Below are 16,488 nucleotides of genomic sequence, written 5' to 3' on the forward strand. Positions count from 1 at the left end.
CTGAGGTAATAAATCAAGTGAGAAGTAGGATCATTTTCTCATAGACTTCTATACAATCAGACTTCTTTTTGCAACCAGAGGAGTCGCCCCCTGCTGGCTATTAGAAAGAATGCAAGTTTAAGGCACTTCAGCATTGGCTTCACTTCTCAGAACCAGAGGTTGCCCACTGTGCAAAAGCATTTTTAGGCTTGCCTGAGGTGTATAAGTTGGTGTATCAATAAAAAAAATATGCCACAAAGTGCAACAGACTTTAAGAATAAATCATGACGTGCATGAAGTGATTTAAACGTCAACTGAGGGGAGAGAAGCAATGAATCTTACAAATCTGACAAGCACTTAGTTATATATACTCAGAAATAGAGTTTGAACACTTGACATGATTCTGACAAAATTAAACAATGATTGATTTGTTAGCATTCAAAAAACTACAGCTCCCATAAAATATTATCACCCATAATATTAATGCTCTTTTTCAGCTTTTTGATTAGATGAACTATAATCTCTGCTGTATAAACTTTCTTTTCATGTCTCTCTCTGCCCTGCTAAATCCATTCTCACAGCGACAGCCACTCAAGGTCTGCTAAAATAATGACGTGTAACCTGAGCGACAGTTTTGAGTTTGATGTCATTTAGTCTTTGTTACAGGCCTTGAAAACAGAAATATTAAATAAATAATATTTAATCCTTTATGAAAACATTCACCATCCCTGTCTAGACAGACACATAGTGTAGAGCAGGGTTATGCTGCAGGGCTGCATTTTTACAAATGTCAATGTGATTTTCTTCCTTTTGGAAGAAAACCCAGAAGTTCCAGTTTCACTTTGGCTCTTTAATTCAAAACAGGGTTTTTTGTGCTCAGACTAAGGCCTTGTCTACACACAGATATTTTTAAAAACTGATATTTTCCCCTCCTTTTAAAGACAAAAATCTGTCCACACGACCCGATTTACAAAATATCTCCATCCACACTCGAACGCAAAAACAACTCCAAACGCTCCGCTCGCCATAATATTTACATGTCACCACAAGTGAGATCACAAGTTAAGGGTCAAGGAACTTTGTTACCACCCTTCTTATCACTCCCTTTCCTTCGGCTTCATTACAGTCAGTTTGATAACAGTTATTGTTGATGGGGGGCTGGGATTCCTAGTCGAACTGCATGACTGTCATCACTTTGCTGTCATCAACTGTCTCTTTACGTGCATAAATGACGAAAGGGAGGTCATTCAGCTTTATGTCCATAGCCCTTCTGAGTTCTCCAAACCTTGTCTTCAATCGCCCAAAAGCACACTCAATCACCTTTTGGCCTCCATATCTTTAATGTGTTCCTGCAGTAGTAATTAGTCCTAGCAGTGCTAACAAAACGTAAAAAAATCGATAGTTCACTCTTTGTTATTGTTTCTGGTCTATCGGTGTGGACATGTAAAGCGGAGCATTTGGGAAACAATAACATCCTCTCCTCATTTCACGCATGCTCATTGTTGCTTTTACACGTCCACACTGAAACAAAGTAAGCAGAGTTTTTAAAAATCTGCACCTTGGAAGACGTTTTCAAATTTTTATGACCCAAAACTCTGTTTGCGTGTGGACGAGAGGCCAAAACATAGAGGAAAATATATATATATATATATATATATATATATATATATATATATATATTTTAATATCTATATACATGTGGACAGGGCGTCAAAGTTCTTGTAAACAGTGTTTACGTAAGAGCTAAAACGCCTCAGATTTGCCTTTAGGCTCTTGATTTATCTTTCTCACCGCCTGATTAACCTCTTAAAACAGCTTTCGGCTCAGTGGACGGCAACATGAGGGAGTGGGAGACGAGCCGAGAGAGCGATAAAAGACAAAATATGAAAGAAATGATGTTACACGCTCTCCTCTTCCCCTGCTTTCTGTTACAGAGGTGTATATCCATCTTGATACACACAAATAACCACCTTGTTGCTCAGCTGTCGAGGGTATAATACGACCAAACCTTTACACGAATAAACACACACCAGCACACACTCACACCCCCCTGACCCGCCCTCCCACATGTGTACACACATAAAAGCGCCATCCAACGCAACACAGCTGCTAATCATAGAACAAACGATGGCTCCAGTCAGCAGGCTTCCCCATTGATCAGCTATAGAAAGCAGCGGGGAGGGACGACAGTCAGCTTTGTTACATCAGGAGGAAGTTAACGGCTCAATAGCAGGTAGAGGATAGAAGTCAAACACATCAACAGAGCTCCGTCTGTCTGGTATCAGGCCTTCACACTGATGACGGCCTGTCGCGGCACGTCACTGAAAAGCTCTTTATGTATTTTATTTTGTAAACATCAGGTCAAAGGCAGAAGGAGGAAGTGGATGTCTGTCACTTCCCTGGCAAACTAAAACTCTCCATTCAGGCCAAATAAAAGACGAGTCTGCTTCGAAAAGCTTCTCTTTCCTGTCGGATTTGACACACAATGGCAGAAGAACTGTGAACACAGGTGTTGTACAGTTGCAGACCTCATGACAGACGTTCGCCTCTGGGCCGTCTTCTGTTTCCCTCGCTGCTCTGTTGTCTCTGTTCTGGTTTCCCTCCCTCCCTGTGAGCTCAGTTCAACCCTGTTGGCCTTTTTTCTATTCAACAGTCTGCAGGCAGACCTGCTGGCGGCCGGGTCCAGTCTGTTTGTAAAGAAGTGCAGCATCAAGCATTCTGTCAGACACGTCCCCCGGGACGCGGGTCAGACCAACACACAGACACATTACAAACAAGAGCAGGCAGACGAAAGAAAAGGAGGATTTATGAGAGATGTGTGATGAATGCACATATAGAAATATATCATGCATTCAACACATAAAACAATTTCCCCAAACACATCTCTCGGCCCTCCCACGTGTATCTGCAGGGTCAGTTCAGGTCTGAAAACGTCCAGAGAAAAAAGAAAATCTACAGCTTTCATCACACATCAACCAGCTTCACCCTTCAAAGATCAAAATGATGCATAATGGAGGCTGCTTGTGTTTTTTATGTGCGCCCATTTTGGGTGTGCTGCGTGCATGAGGGTGTCTGTGTATACAAAGAGGCGGGTACATAGAAATGCAACGTGTGTGCACATGTGCAAGCATGTGTTTCATCATTCTGGGGTGTTTAAAAGATCCCCTCCAGACATGTTTTAAGACATAGAAAAAGTTGTCCTTGGATTAATAATTTGTCTGATATAAAAAAGATCAATTAACTAGTTAAATATTCTTTTACATCGTCTCAATCTGCCTCATTGGAAAACATCCAGAATCTAATCTAAAATCCACATCTATGAATGTGCTAAATATGAATTTCCAAAGTTTACCTGCTGGACACAAGTTGTCTCCTACGTCACTGAAAAGTAAATTCTCAGTGTTTGTGTGTACTGGAGGATTCATGTTTCCACATCACACTTGTGTAAGTTGAATACTGGACCCCGATTGGCTTCCAAACTAGTTGTGATGTCACAAAGTCATGTTCGTACGTACACGTGTTAAACTTTTTTAAAGGGGCAGTGTGTAGGATTTGGCTGCATCGAGTGGTGTGGTTATAGATTGCAACCAACTGAGTACCTCTCCGCTCACACCTCTCTTTTCAAGACTAATGTGAGCTGCAGAGTGCAAAACCATGGTAACGCCGTTCGCCTCGCTCACAGGATATCCTTACCATAATAACACTACATTAGGAGAAACAGAAGTCAGACAGCGGCTTGCAGTACAACACTTTCTCACTCCCATCTCGTCAAATACCGCCGCTTGGCCAGTGTCCCTCGGCATCGGAGGCCGATGCACGGGGTACCCCTCTTGCATTACTTTCGGACGGAGTGGGGACGGCGTGTCAATATACGCTTGTTAAATGCATAGTGTCCTTTCAAAATAAACTTCCGTTTTCACAGGAAGTTAGGTTTAGGCAACACAACCACTTAGTTCAGTTTAGGAAACGGTTGTGGTTGACGTGAACTTCACTGACTAGCGACTCACATGGCTCACATGAATGACGATACTGGCGACTCATGTGACTCACGGGACTGACGATACGGACGAGTCACATGACAAGATAAGTCAACGTTGCTTTTAGTTTCACACGGGACAAGAACAGCGGTCTCCTGGTTTGAAAGTCTTTGTTTGACTCATCCGCCACCCTCCCGCCCGCCCTAAGCTGACTCTCACGCTATTAATACTACATCCCTTGCTTCAACTGTCGAATAACGTCGCGGGTGGGTTTACATTGGAGTTAGTTGAAAGCCCGGTTCGTCACATACTGTTGATAAAGGGTGCCTTTGTGCATCGGTTTCCGATGCCGAGGGGCGTTGCCCAATCTGTAGTATTTAATGAGTTGGGAGTGAGACCGGGTTGGGCGGTACCATGGTTTTGCACTCTGCGGCTCACATTACTACAGTTTCACAAGCGTGTCGGAGAACTACGATGGCCTTCAGGTAAAAACGTGAAAGGCTCTCTCTAGAGCCAGTGTTTGGTCCGTTCTGGGCTACTGTAGAAACATGACGGAGCAACATGGTGGACTGCGTGAAGAGGACCTGCTCCCTATGTCGATATGAGGGGCTCATTCTAAGGTAACAAAAACACAACGATTCTTAGTTTCAGGTGATTATACGCTAATGAAAACATAGTTATGAATATTATATTCTATTTCTGCTAATAGAAGTTCCCCAAAATGTTCCTTTAAGGTGAGCACACATTTCTGTCTTCAGCAGATGAACATGATAACAGCCTTCTAGTCTCAAAGACGTGCTTCATTCTGCAGTGAAACATTCAATAAGACAAAAACACAGTAGTGATGAGAAGAGGCTTTATCCAGCTTTGAGACTGAAAGTTATCATGGCAACAATCATTTGAGCTGAGCTGCAGCAATTAGTCCGTCAGTCGATTGATGGTTGAAATATGAGAATTCCACACTTTTGTTTTTTAATATATTTTTTGACAGGACAACAGAACAAAACAGATGTTATCACACCTCATAACATAACATTCAAAAGACATGTTCACTGTCCCCTCTTTTTTAAAACTGAAAACTCAGACAATATCCTATAAACAAAGGGGAATACAACCGACCTATTATAAGTCCACAAACACAGACATTTAAATGAACCCAGGCTGGACGCAGCCGTTCAATACTATTCCACATGAGAGACACAACTGCCGTAGACAACACAAAACGCTCCAGTAAATACAAAACAAACAAATATATATAAATATAAATAAAGGGTGCCTTGAGTATACATCTAAATCTACCAATTCATTATACCAGGTGCCAGTACAAATTCAGTCAGACATTCCCTCTATTTTTTAGTCTTAACTTTACAGTAAATTGAATATTTTGGGGGTTTGGGACTGTTGTTCAGACAAAACAAAGATATTTGACGATGTCACCTTGTGCTCTAGCACAGCACACTGAGATGAACTATTTTAGAGACGGCTCGATACCACTTTTTAATGTCCGATACCGATACCGATACCGATACCATCTTTTTCCCTCTCTTAAACAACTAAGTTTAATAATTTAATAATGTTAGTTATTTTGCAGCTTCAGGTTATTAATACAAAATATAATTAACTAATAAATGATGATGTATTATTATAGATTAAACTACCCAGCAGTGTATAAAGTAATTTAAATGACCTCCACATTTACCAGCTGCAACATTAAAGTAATGAGCCCTTTAATGCATCAATAATTAGAATACAATAATATAATATACAGTATGTTATTCTGCATAATGAGTAGTTTTACTTTTGGTACTTTAAGTATATGTTGATGCTAATACTTGTGTACTTTTACTTGAGCGGCCAAATATTTTAAATGCAGGACTTTTTCTTGTAGCTAGTATTTTACACTGTAGAATTACTACTTTTACTTTAGTAGAGATCTGAGTTTTTCTTCCATCTCTGTATGTTAATATTAGTTTATTGAAATATGAAAAGGGTTTCCTTTCACTCACATGGACACAATTTTCAGATACAGTTAATGCCGTGTAGTCCGTGCACTGTTTAACTCTCCATCATCTACTGCTGCTGTCTATCTGTCTCTCTCTATCCAAAGTGCACACGTAGTTTTCCCCTCTAGTAAAATGAGTTGTTTACCATTTGAGTTTTTTTCGGAGCGATGCCGTAACGTAATGTTATGCAACGTGAGGTTTGTAAAATAAAATAAAACGGCAGCTACAATCGTGAAGAAGACAAAACGTTCTGCAATTTCTCCTCTCCTCTTCCCGCTGTTAGTCACTCGGCACTGACCGTCAGAGTCCTGCATTGACATTCTGATCTGTATCAAACAATATCTCACATTCACATTCATTACTTTTTTTGTCGAGGCTACACTCAAAACGTTCGGGACTTTAGCCACGGCAAAGTCACCTGGCAACGCGGACATAGAAGAGTGTACGCGCCGGACATCCCCGTATGTGATGGAAATTGATCGGATTATACATTTTTTTTCCTCCGATATCCGATCAAGGGATTTTGGCCAATTATCAGACCGATACTGAGAATCAGATCGGTGCATCCCTAAACTATTTATCAAGAAAACAACTGGCAGATTAATCGCTAATGGAAATAATCCTGAGTTGCAGCCCTAATTTTGTCTCAAATATCACAAGATGAACAGCAGAACTACATTGTTCACATTACACAGTAATCTAAGAGGAATGTGCACTGATGTGACTGGCCAGCACAGTAACGGTTGCAGCGTGACGATGCTGCAAAAGTTAAGCCAACTTTTTCCGATGACCCTGCGTATTTTTCCCCCCAGAGCCCTCTGCATCAGGACCCCCGCCGTGTCACTGCAGATCTTCCACAGAAACACAACCCCAACATTCATCTTTTGTCTTTGGGTTTCACTGATGACTGCGCTGCCAACCAGGCGTAGTGCAATGCCAGGTTTCAGCTAGGTTGCTTCTTTGCTTCATTAGGTAATATGTAGCGAAGAGAGGCAAAGAGGGGACAGCATGTAACAAAGGGACAAAGGGAGCGAAGGAGCTCAGATCATCCTGTACCTGGTGTTGAACACGGATCAGGAAACAACCCAAAGATATCAGAGTACAAGTGGAGGAACGAGATGAGGCAGGAAGTCTGGATGCGTCTCCAGCTTGTAGCGCAAAGCACACCGAGACGGGGAATTAAGTGAAGTTGACAACTTGAAATATTAGAGCCTCTCTCGAACACTGCATGTGTGTGTGTATGTGTGTGTGTGTGTGTGTGTGTGTGTGTTCTGAAGTGGGAGCAAGGACAAACTGTTCTTTCCACCATTATGGTGCTTACTGGTAGCACTGGAGTGGGGGCAGGATGCACTGGAGGGTGCTCAGAGTAATGAGTAGCAGCAGGCTGAGAGCCTACTTACTTATTATGGAAAAGGTGCTGCAGGGAAGTGAATTACAACTGTGTTCGGCGACACCTCGACACGGACTGAGCGCGAAAACTACATGACATCATCACGACACACGCCCGCTTTAACCACAGGAGTGACGTCACTGCAGAGATGTTAAAAAAAAAACACCAAGTAAAAAAACAGAGAGTAAACAGCAGTGTGATGATTGATGGAATCCATCTAATTAGTTGATCAATATGAGATTTAAGAGGCCGATCCGGCCATGAGTGGTCCGGTCTGAGAGCATGTGTGCTGCTGACCGCACTCTCCATTTAATCTAAACTGACAAGATGAGTAAAGCAGCTGAAGAGCCACGGCCTCTATTGACAGCTGGGAGTAAAAAGCTTCATTAAAACAACAAAGTGGAGCTTTGTGTCAAGTCCCAGAATAATAGAAACTGATGATGCCATTACATATAATGTGACTTAAATATCACTTCACAAAAGCAAGCTTTCTTCTTCACTTCATGTAAGAGGTGGATTCTCTCTGGACTTCTTCTACAACCTGTTACTGCTTAAAGGATCAGTTCACCTAAATAAAAAAAACACTTTTCTTGATCTCTAGTGGGATCTACACAAGCAAGTTGTTTTTCGTTTTATTTGCACAGGTTTTGAGATATTTGATATTCTACTGAAGGAAACTGTTGACTGTTGTCCTCAGTAACCACGGCGTTGTTACTGGAAAGACGCGTTGCTTTTGACTTTTTTTGTGTCACATTTCAATGCTGTGAGTAGGACTGGGCGATATGGAGGAAATCAAATATCACAATATTTTTGACCAAATACCTAAATATCGATACTGTAAGAGTGACTATTGGTGCTTTTACAAAATATTAACACAATGAGATTTTTTGATACATAATCATCAGTAAAGTGGATATAATGACTAAGTGGGTAAAGACAAACAGCTCGAACAGAGTGGTAAGTTCAGAAAATTACATTACTTTACTGTAACGCAACCTTTAAAACTAGGAAAAGACTACTTTTACGATATTTCAATATCTGAAATCTAACGCCGAATTCACACCAAAGCAGTGGCGAAGTGCAGCCTGCGGCAGACTGCCATGCAATGTCTGTGAAAAGTTGCGGCCGCTGCTCCCGAGCTCAGCAAGCTGCGGACGTTTGATTCTGCGGCGAAGTGCAGCCAAACTAAAAGTTGGGAAAAGTTTAACTTTTAGAGGCGAAATGCAGCCAGTGAATAACACATATCTAAAAACCTGGGCAAATAAAAACTAAACTATCTGCATGTCTAGATATATCACTACATGTACAGAAGGTTTTGGGTGAACTGATCCTTTAATGGCTCCCTGCATCCTAATGAATATTCCACACCGGTCTGACTCTGACCCCATCATGGATTAGAAAATAAAGCAGTGTTGAATAATAAATGTAGTAGCTTTTTATACACACATGCTGCACAATAAAAAATCACATATTTGTTTTGATTATGGCAGCTTCTGTTTTAATAAAAAAAAGTGCAGCACTTTAGAAACTAACTGATTCTATTGATTCACTTTTCTTTTTTTCTTCTTTATGCAGCTCTCTGACTCAATGAGTTTTACAAGAACACCGTGAAATACTACTGAGCAGAAAATAAACTCTAAAGAAAGCAAAGCTACACAAGTGACACCAAAGGAACACAAATTACTTTATCGAAACAGAAATCAATGTGTTTCTAAGCTCAATAACACATTTATTCACAGAATCCTCAAAGACCAAACACTCAAATGGATATCTGTTGGCTATTTGTGCACTACGTCTACATTACAGTATGAGGAGTTTCAAACTATGACTCATATTGATGACTCATTTGACACCGTGGTGGAAGTATTGATATTCAATTTAAAGGCAGAGATAGGCGATTGATTGTAATGTCACACTTCTCTCTGTTCACTTTCTTGTTATGAGTCTGACACCAAAATTCATAAATAGTGTTTCAGTATTCCTGACAACAACCACATCTGAATTACTGTATTCATTTTCAACAGATAGAAAGTCTGTTTATCAAAATGACTGTTGTCAACACTGCAGACTACACTTTAAGAGTATATACGTGTGTGTGTCTGTGTGTGTTTGTGTCTTAAGACCTGTTGCCAGGATACAAGCAAAGCCTAATAAGCCAGTTAATGAATGATGATTCGTGCTCCCTCGCTGCAGAAGAAGCAGAACCCAGCAACTAAGCAATCAAATCAAAACATTTCGCCCCGTTGTCTTCGTCTCTCTGCTGCTCTCTATTTCCTCACTGAGGACAAAAAAAGGTGCATCATGCAAACAAGATCTTCTTGTAACAACCAGATTAGATATGCCCAAATCCAAAGTCTTTCCGATTTCCAATTGCAGGCCGTGACAGCACAAAACGCACAGGCTCGATGAGAGAATCTCATTCTGCTTTAGTATTTAGAGTCAAGCCTCAAAACCTAAATGCCCCAAAAACAGGAGCCTACAGCCATGTACTTAAGCAGAGCAGTGCTTTGAGCTAAATTAATTAGTAACTAACTAATTAGTTTTGTTTTGTAGGATACATTAGTGACGTTTGTCACGTGTTTTTAGTGATGTTTGTGACGTGTTTTCTGTACTCATGTTACGTTGTTTCCCTACATATTTACGTACTTGTTCTAAACCCAACCACGACGTTTTTCCTAAACCTAACTAAGTGGTTTTGTTGCCTAAACCTAACTGCGGGCTTTACGGTAGTTTTGTTGCATGGGGTACGAAAAGCTGCATACAAATGACATGCGATAAGCGTCCTCATAACACGCAGAATGTCGGTGTAATGTCGTGGTATTTATTTGCCTTCCCATGAGACCGGGTTGAGACATTTCACAAGATAAGTGAAAACTTTGACCTACAGGTGGCGCTAAATGAAACGTCAGGGGAACACCAAAGTCAGTAGGATTCATCCTCTGGGGAACATTAATTTTTCTACAAAATGTCATGGTGATACATCCGATAGTTGTTGAAATATTTGGGTCTGGAACAAAGTAGGGACCCGGCCCACCGACACACCACGAGTGAAGCTAAAAGTCAAGCTGTTGCCAACTTAACTCCGATGTGAACCTTTGCCCTCCTTCCACAAACACACAAAGACATCGAGAGCCTCCCAATATGCCCCCACAACACAACAACCCCCTACAAAACACTTTGGAGCCTTCTATTCAAACACACACATGCACACACACACGCACGCACGCACGCACACACACACACACACTCAGGCAGATTAGTGGAGAATTTGCTGACGGTTTGTGCTGAAAATGCGGCAGAGAGAGCTGCCTCACAACGAATACCAAGAATACCGTCTTAAGCCGCCTTTGTTACGGCACAGTCTGTAGATTTGGGATGTTGAGAGTGTTACTTTTAGAGCGGCTGTACACAAAAATCAACATTCATCTTCTTCCTCACAACCAGGAGGGCGGGGGAGGGAAAAAAGAAGAGCAGTAAATCCCTCTCTGGAGAGGAGAGGAGAGGAAATGTCATGCTGGTACAGAGAGAAAGCATCAAAATCTAATGTGAATGTGTAAATGATGCCTGCACTAACTCCTTCTGATGGATTTACATATTCACATATTTTGTCTAAAATGTTTTTATTCTCCGTGACAGGACATGAGAAAGGAGAAGAGAGGCGGTTTGTGTGTGTGTGTGTGTGTGTGTGTGTGTTTGAACACTTGGATCAGTTCCGAGCTTTAATTCACGGAGATGCGAGGTGAACGGTAATTTGTTCTGCATGTCAGCCGCTGACAGCTGCAGAGGCCCTTTGGCTCGCTCGACCACGTCGCCTCATTCGTTGGCCAAACCCCGGCAGGTAGGAGCGGCGTGATTCATTCGCCAACAGGTAAACCTGCGGGTAATGTTGCCGAACAAAGCGGAGTGGAGGCGACTGTGTGGCGGCGGGGCTCTGCAGTGTCTTCGTTGGAGCTCTGCGTCATCTTTTAGCCGCCAAAAATGACATAGCCTATAGAGGAAGTGACTGCGGCGTGTGTGTGTCGAGTTACAGCAGGGGTGCGGGATGATTACAAGCCCAGGGTTGGGTGCGAGAAAGAGCGAGATATTTGTAGGATTAGTCTCTGTTGGTCAGGCAAGTGTGTGTGTGTGTGTGATATTATGCTGTCAAACACACGACTCTTAACATCAAAGCTGTAAAACATGTTTTTCCTCCAGAGCGCGGAAAATCAGGATGAAGGAGACAGATCCATTGATATGCACAACACTGAAGTGGGATATAGTTGTGTGTGTATGTGTGTGTGTGTGTGTGTGTGTGTGTGTGGGCTCTACAGTGATTGCTCCGTGTAGGAAGTACAGATTACGCCTTCTCTCGCTGTGACCGTGATGAAATCTCACAATGCCAGTCATCACACAGAGAGCCTTAATGATGTCCCACAGTGACCTCACACACACACAGACACCTACGCAGTGCACGAACACACACATAAAACCACACACGAGTGCAGATAGGTTGAGGATTTGTTGGCACCTTTGTCATTAGCTCACTTCACCAACATGGCAGGAAGCTCAACATAAAGGCATCAATGCTAAACCACATTTACACGCTAAAAGAAATCACGTTGTGGAGAACGCTGGTTCCCTCCTGGTGACGGGGACGCTTGTCTGCAGGATATCAGAGGTTCTTATAAAACTGCTTGAACACGGATACACTGCTGCTGCACTAAAGCATTTGTAAGCGATCTTCAGGATAACGGCCTCCTTTCACACTAGACAGAGAGAAAGAACACTTTCCTTCTCTAAAATTAGGACTAGATTAGCTCTGCGGAGTCTTAAAGCCGCACAAGGCAAGCTTTTGTGTACAAATAACTCGTCTTATTAGACTAAATCACAGAGCAGAGCTGCAAAGGATATCCCATAATACCTAATTGTTGATTTCTATTATTTACCCAGACTAAATTCTTGATAGACAAGGACTCAGTTTTCTAAACAAATCAGCTCATGAAGCCACTTATAACCACAGATGCTGCATTTTCTGCTGTTATAAGTTAACATTTAAGACCAAATGTAATGAGCCGTTTAACACAAGAAGATTTTAAATTTATTTAACAGTGTTTTCCGCAGGCTAGAGCTCTCAACTTTACAATGGGTGACTTCCACTGTCTGATTGCTTGTGGGCAAATCACTTCCATCACCAGAGTCTCCAGATGGAGAGCTGATCTCAGCCACATAGAGAGGCAAAGTCCCGCCCCACAATTCATGTCCTCTTTATGTTACAGTACTAAACCTTATCTTAATTTTGCCTGACACTCTTCTGAAGTGCCTCTTGATAAGAATTCAAGCTAACAAAAAATATATATCACTAAATGACATTTTGCATGCCCTTCATTAGTGAGGTGAACCTTTATGTTGTCGGATTAATTTATTTTAGTATTTTTTTATGGTGTCAACCTAAAGACAAACATAATGAAAAACAACAACAGTTTCATGGTGAAGCAGAATTTAGAGTCAAAGTCAATGATCCATTTGTTCACAGTTGCGTGAACATCCCCATTATTCCTGTCCCAAAAAAATCCGGCCCCTCTGAACTGAATCACTTGCTCTTGCCTGCATCATTGCAAAATGTCTCGAGACGCTGTTACTGACTACCATCCTCCCAGATGTTGGCCCTCAGCTGGACTCTAACCAGCTCAAGGATCAAAAGTGGAACAGAGGATGAGGTGGCGAGCCTCCTTCACACTCTCCTCCAACACCTGATCTCCCCTGGCCATTCCTGGCTGGCACGTCCTTTCATAGACTGTAGCCTCCAACGACATCTAATAATCAGCAAACTCCACCATCTCCATGTTACATCCCCCATCATCACCGTCAACACTGGAGCCCCCCCAGGCTGAACCCCTTTCTATACACACCAATGACGGTCTTAGCCCTTCTTTAAATATTCCGATGACACAGCCATGCTCACCCTCCTCACAGACTCAGCCACAGACTACCAACAATGGTCAATGGACTAGTATTTATATAGCGCTTTTCTAGTCTTCCGACCACCACAAAGCTCTTTACACTACATGTCAGCATTCACCCATTCACACACCCATTCATACACTGATGGCAGAGGCTGCTAAGGTGCCAACTTTGCCCATCAGAATCTAATCTAAATACACATTCACACACCGATGACTAAGCCTTCGGGAGCAATTTGGGGTTAAGTGTCTTGCTCAAGGACACATCGATGTTTGACTGGAGCAGCCGGGGATCGAACCGCCAACCTTCTGATTGGTTGACGACCTGCTCTACTCTCAGAGCCACAGCCGCCCCGAACAACAATCGGTTGCCCACTTCACCCAGTAGTGCACAAACAGTCACCTCCTTCTCAATGTCACCAAGATGAAAGAGCTCATGTTTTTTGTTTTGTTTTTCATTTTTGGGTCTTTTTTATGCCTTTAATGGAGAGAGAGACAGTGATAGTTATGAAAGGGGGAAAGAGAGGGAATGACATGACGCAGGTCGCATTCTAACCCCGGGCCGCTGCGGTAAGGACTCAACCTTGGTACATGGGGCGCCTCCTCTACCAGGTGAGCTACCAGGAACCCCCTGAAGGGAACTCTTTGACACCTGCAAAAAAATCAACTTCAGGTACCTCGGCATCATCCTGGACAATAAACTGAGCTTTGATCACCACAGCAGAAATCTCCATGAACGCTGCCAACAAAGACTCCGCAAAATAAGGCCTCTCTCAGTCAATCCCCACCTCCTGCTCCTTCTGTATCGTATCACCATTGAATCCATCCTCCTGTACTGCGCTACCTGCTATTTCACCATGCTCACCCTCACCAACAGATACAAGCTCCTGAAAATCACCAACATATCCTCTAAAATAAGTGTCCTCCCCACTCTCAACCTGCCGCCACTAGCAGAGCACTGACCATAGCACACGACCCCTGCCACCCCTTCAAACCATGCTTCACCCTCCTCCCCTCTGGTCACAGATACAGACAACTCCTCTACAAGAAGAGAATAGCTTTGGGAGGAGTTTTGTGCCCTCAGCCATTAGTGCCTTAAACAGCCTGGGCACACTGTAACACACTTGTGTTGTTGTGATGTTCTAGTTTGTTTATACCCTGTTTCTAACTTGTTTGAGTGTTTGACTGCAAATTTCCTCTATAGAGGATAATAAAGAATGGATCTGAATCAGCATTAGCTAGAAACAGTTAGGTTAATCGTCTCTCTGAAGACAAAATGCTTTGTTTGTTATGTGATTTAAATGAGATTGAAGATGAAGTTCATTTCATGTTTTATTTGCTCATTATATGAAAATGTAAAAGCGCTATGTTGTGTTGTGTTTAGGAAGAGAACCTTTTTTGTGGCAAGTTTTTGTTCTTTGTTTGCAAATTAACATTATATGTAAGTAGTAATGTTGTCTGGCAGATGTAGCTGTAAATTGTCAATGTGCACAATACAATAATTAACATAACTAACAAAAGATGCACAGTCAGGACACAAAGATGCCTCTGGTGCACACAGATAACAGGAGGTATAAGATGCAGAACAACAGGCTGACAGACCTCAAATCAGCCCGAGGCACTGATAAAGAATGACCATTGACCTTTGACCTCTGACCCCTGGTTGACTATTCCCCTGTAACTATAGACTCCCACACATACAGGCACTAACACATGTCCTCTCTCACTCATATCACACAAGAACATCTTATCCATTGACAGTTTATATTTCCATCACTGCTACACACACACAGAGACAGACAGATGGCTGTCGTGCCACAGACCTCCCCTCACCCCTGCACTCTGCCCCGCTGCCTCTATAATTAATGGAGCCGCCCTGCTCCGGGTCTCTGGCAGGAAATCAGGGATGTGTGCAGAGCATTCATAAATATTTACGGACACCATCATGAAAAATTTCACACGAAGAAGACAAAAACACAACATATATGTATAGTATTTAAAATATCCTCTGCCTTGACTGTATCTGTGTGTGTATGTGTGTGTGTGGTATCACTGATTACCACAGAGGCTTTACATCCTCATAACTAATTGCCTACAGTAAGATTGGCTCCAAAATTCATTCAAAAACCTAATTTCTTCCTTTTTATGGCAGCGGCACACCAATTAGTTCAGCTCTCTACCTGAGAATAAAGAACTGGACCTCTTTGAAATCCAAAAGTCACTGAATCAAGTTTTAATATTCCTTAATCCTCTGAGACCCGCGGGATCACGGATGATCCTGACCGACTTTGCTGTCCTTCAGAGGCTGTAGCAGGTTCAGTTTTAGAGCTAGAGTGAAGGTGCAGATATCACATGAAACTAGAAGGCCTAAGGAATCAAATCTATTGGTACCAATAGACCAACCAAGCTATCTTGTCGGGAAGGAGGATAAATAACGCTCCAAAGTTAAGCTAAATTTTGGTGAGGAAAAATTGACATGACTATTTTCAAAGGGATCCCTTGACCTCTGACCTCAAGATATGTGAATGAAAATGGGTTCTCTGGGTACCCACGAGTCTCCCCTTTACAGACATGCCCACTTTATGATAATCACATGCAGTTTTTTGAATGCAGTATATATGTGTTATTTTTGCCTATTCTAAAATGGTGTATCTGAATATTTCTGCATAAACAGTCTTGGAATACATAAACTGGGTTTCACTGTAAAGCTGAGATTCTTGTGGATCCAATGAGCCCAACTGTATTCATGTGTGATGATGTTAGTCCCCATAGTAGCCATTTCATTGTAATGAGATTATTTTTTTAAACGTCACCTCACTGTATAAAATGACCTGTGGTGACCTCTAGGATAATCACAGCCTCATGAAACTTTACAACCACAAACTAGAGACCTAGGGCATTCAGGGGATGGATGACTTTCATAGCTATTGACAATAACAGGGTTTCTGAGCAGTTTCCAGAACAGAAGTGCTCGCCATCCAATCGCCGAAAAATGCAATTCTTGCCGAAATCTCCAAATGTCAAAAGTTGTTTATACCAAATCACAGCATGGCTTTTTCTATGGTGTTCCTCAAGGTCTTAGAGTCTTAATGTGATATTTTGGAGGGATTATTGATCATTTTTTTATTTTATTTCTGTGTAACAAATGGTATCAACCTCAAAATTGCTGCAACAACTTTTGAGATATAATAGAGCATGAA

The 16,488-nt window shown here is 42.0% G+C and overlaps 1 protein-coding gene across 2 annotated transcripts in view; it reads right to left on the reverse strand.

Moving 5' to 3' along the window:
• fam189a1 (family with sequence similarity 189 member A1) overlaps positions 1-16,488 on the reverse strand; it is a 137,735-nt gene that overhangs the window by 119,094 nt on the left and 2,153 nt on the right. The window lies entirely within an intron of this gene.

Source organism: Sebastes fasciatus, chromosome 2 (assembly GCF_043250625.1).
Source record: "Sebastes fasciatus isolate fSebFas1 chromosome 2, fSebFas1.pri, whole genome shotgun sequence".
NCBI classification, from domain to species: domain Eukaryota; kingdom Metazoa; phylum Chordata; class Actinopteri; order Perciformes; family Sebastidae; genus Sebastes; species Sebastes fasciatus.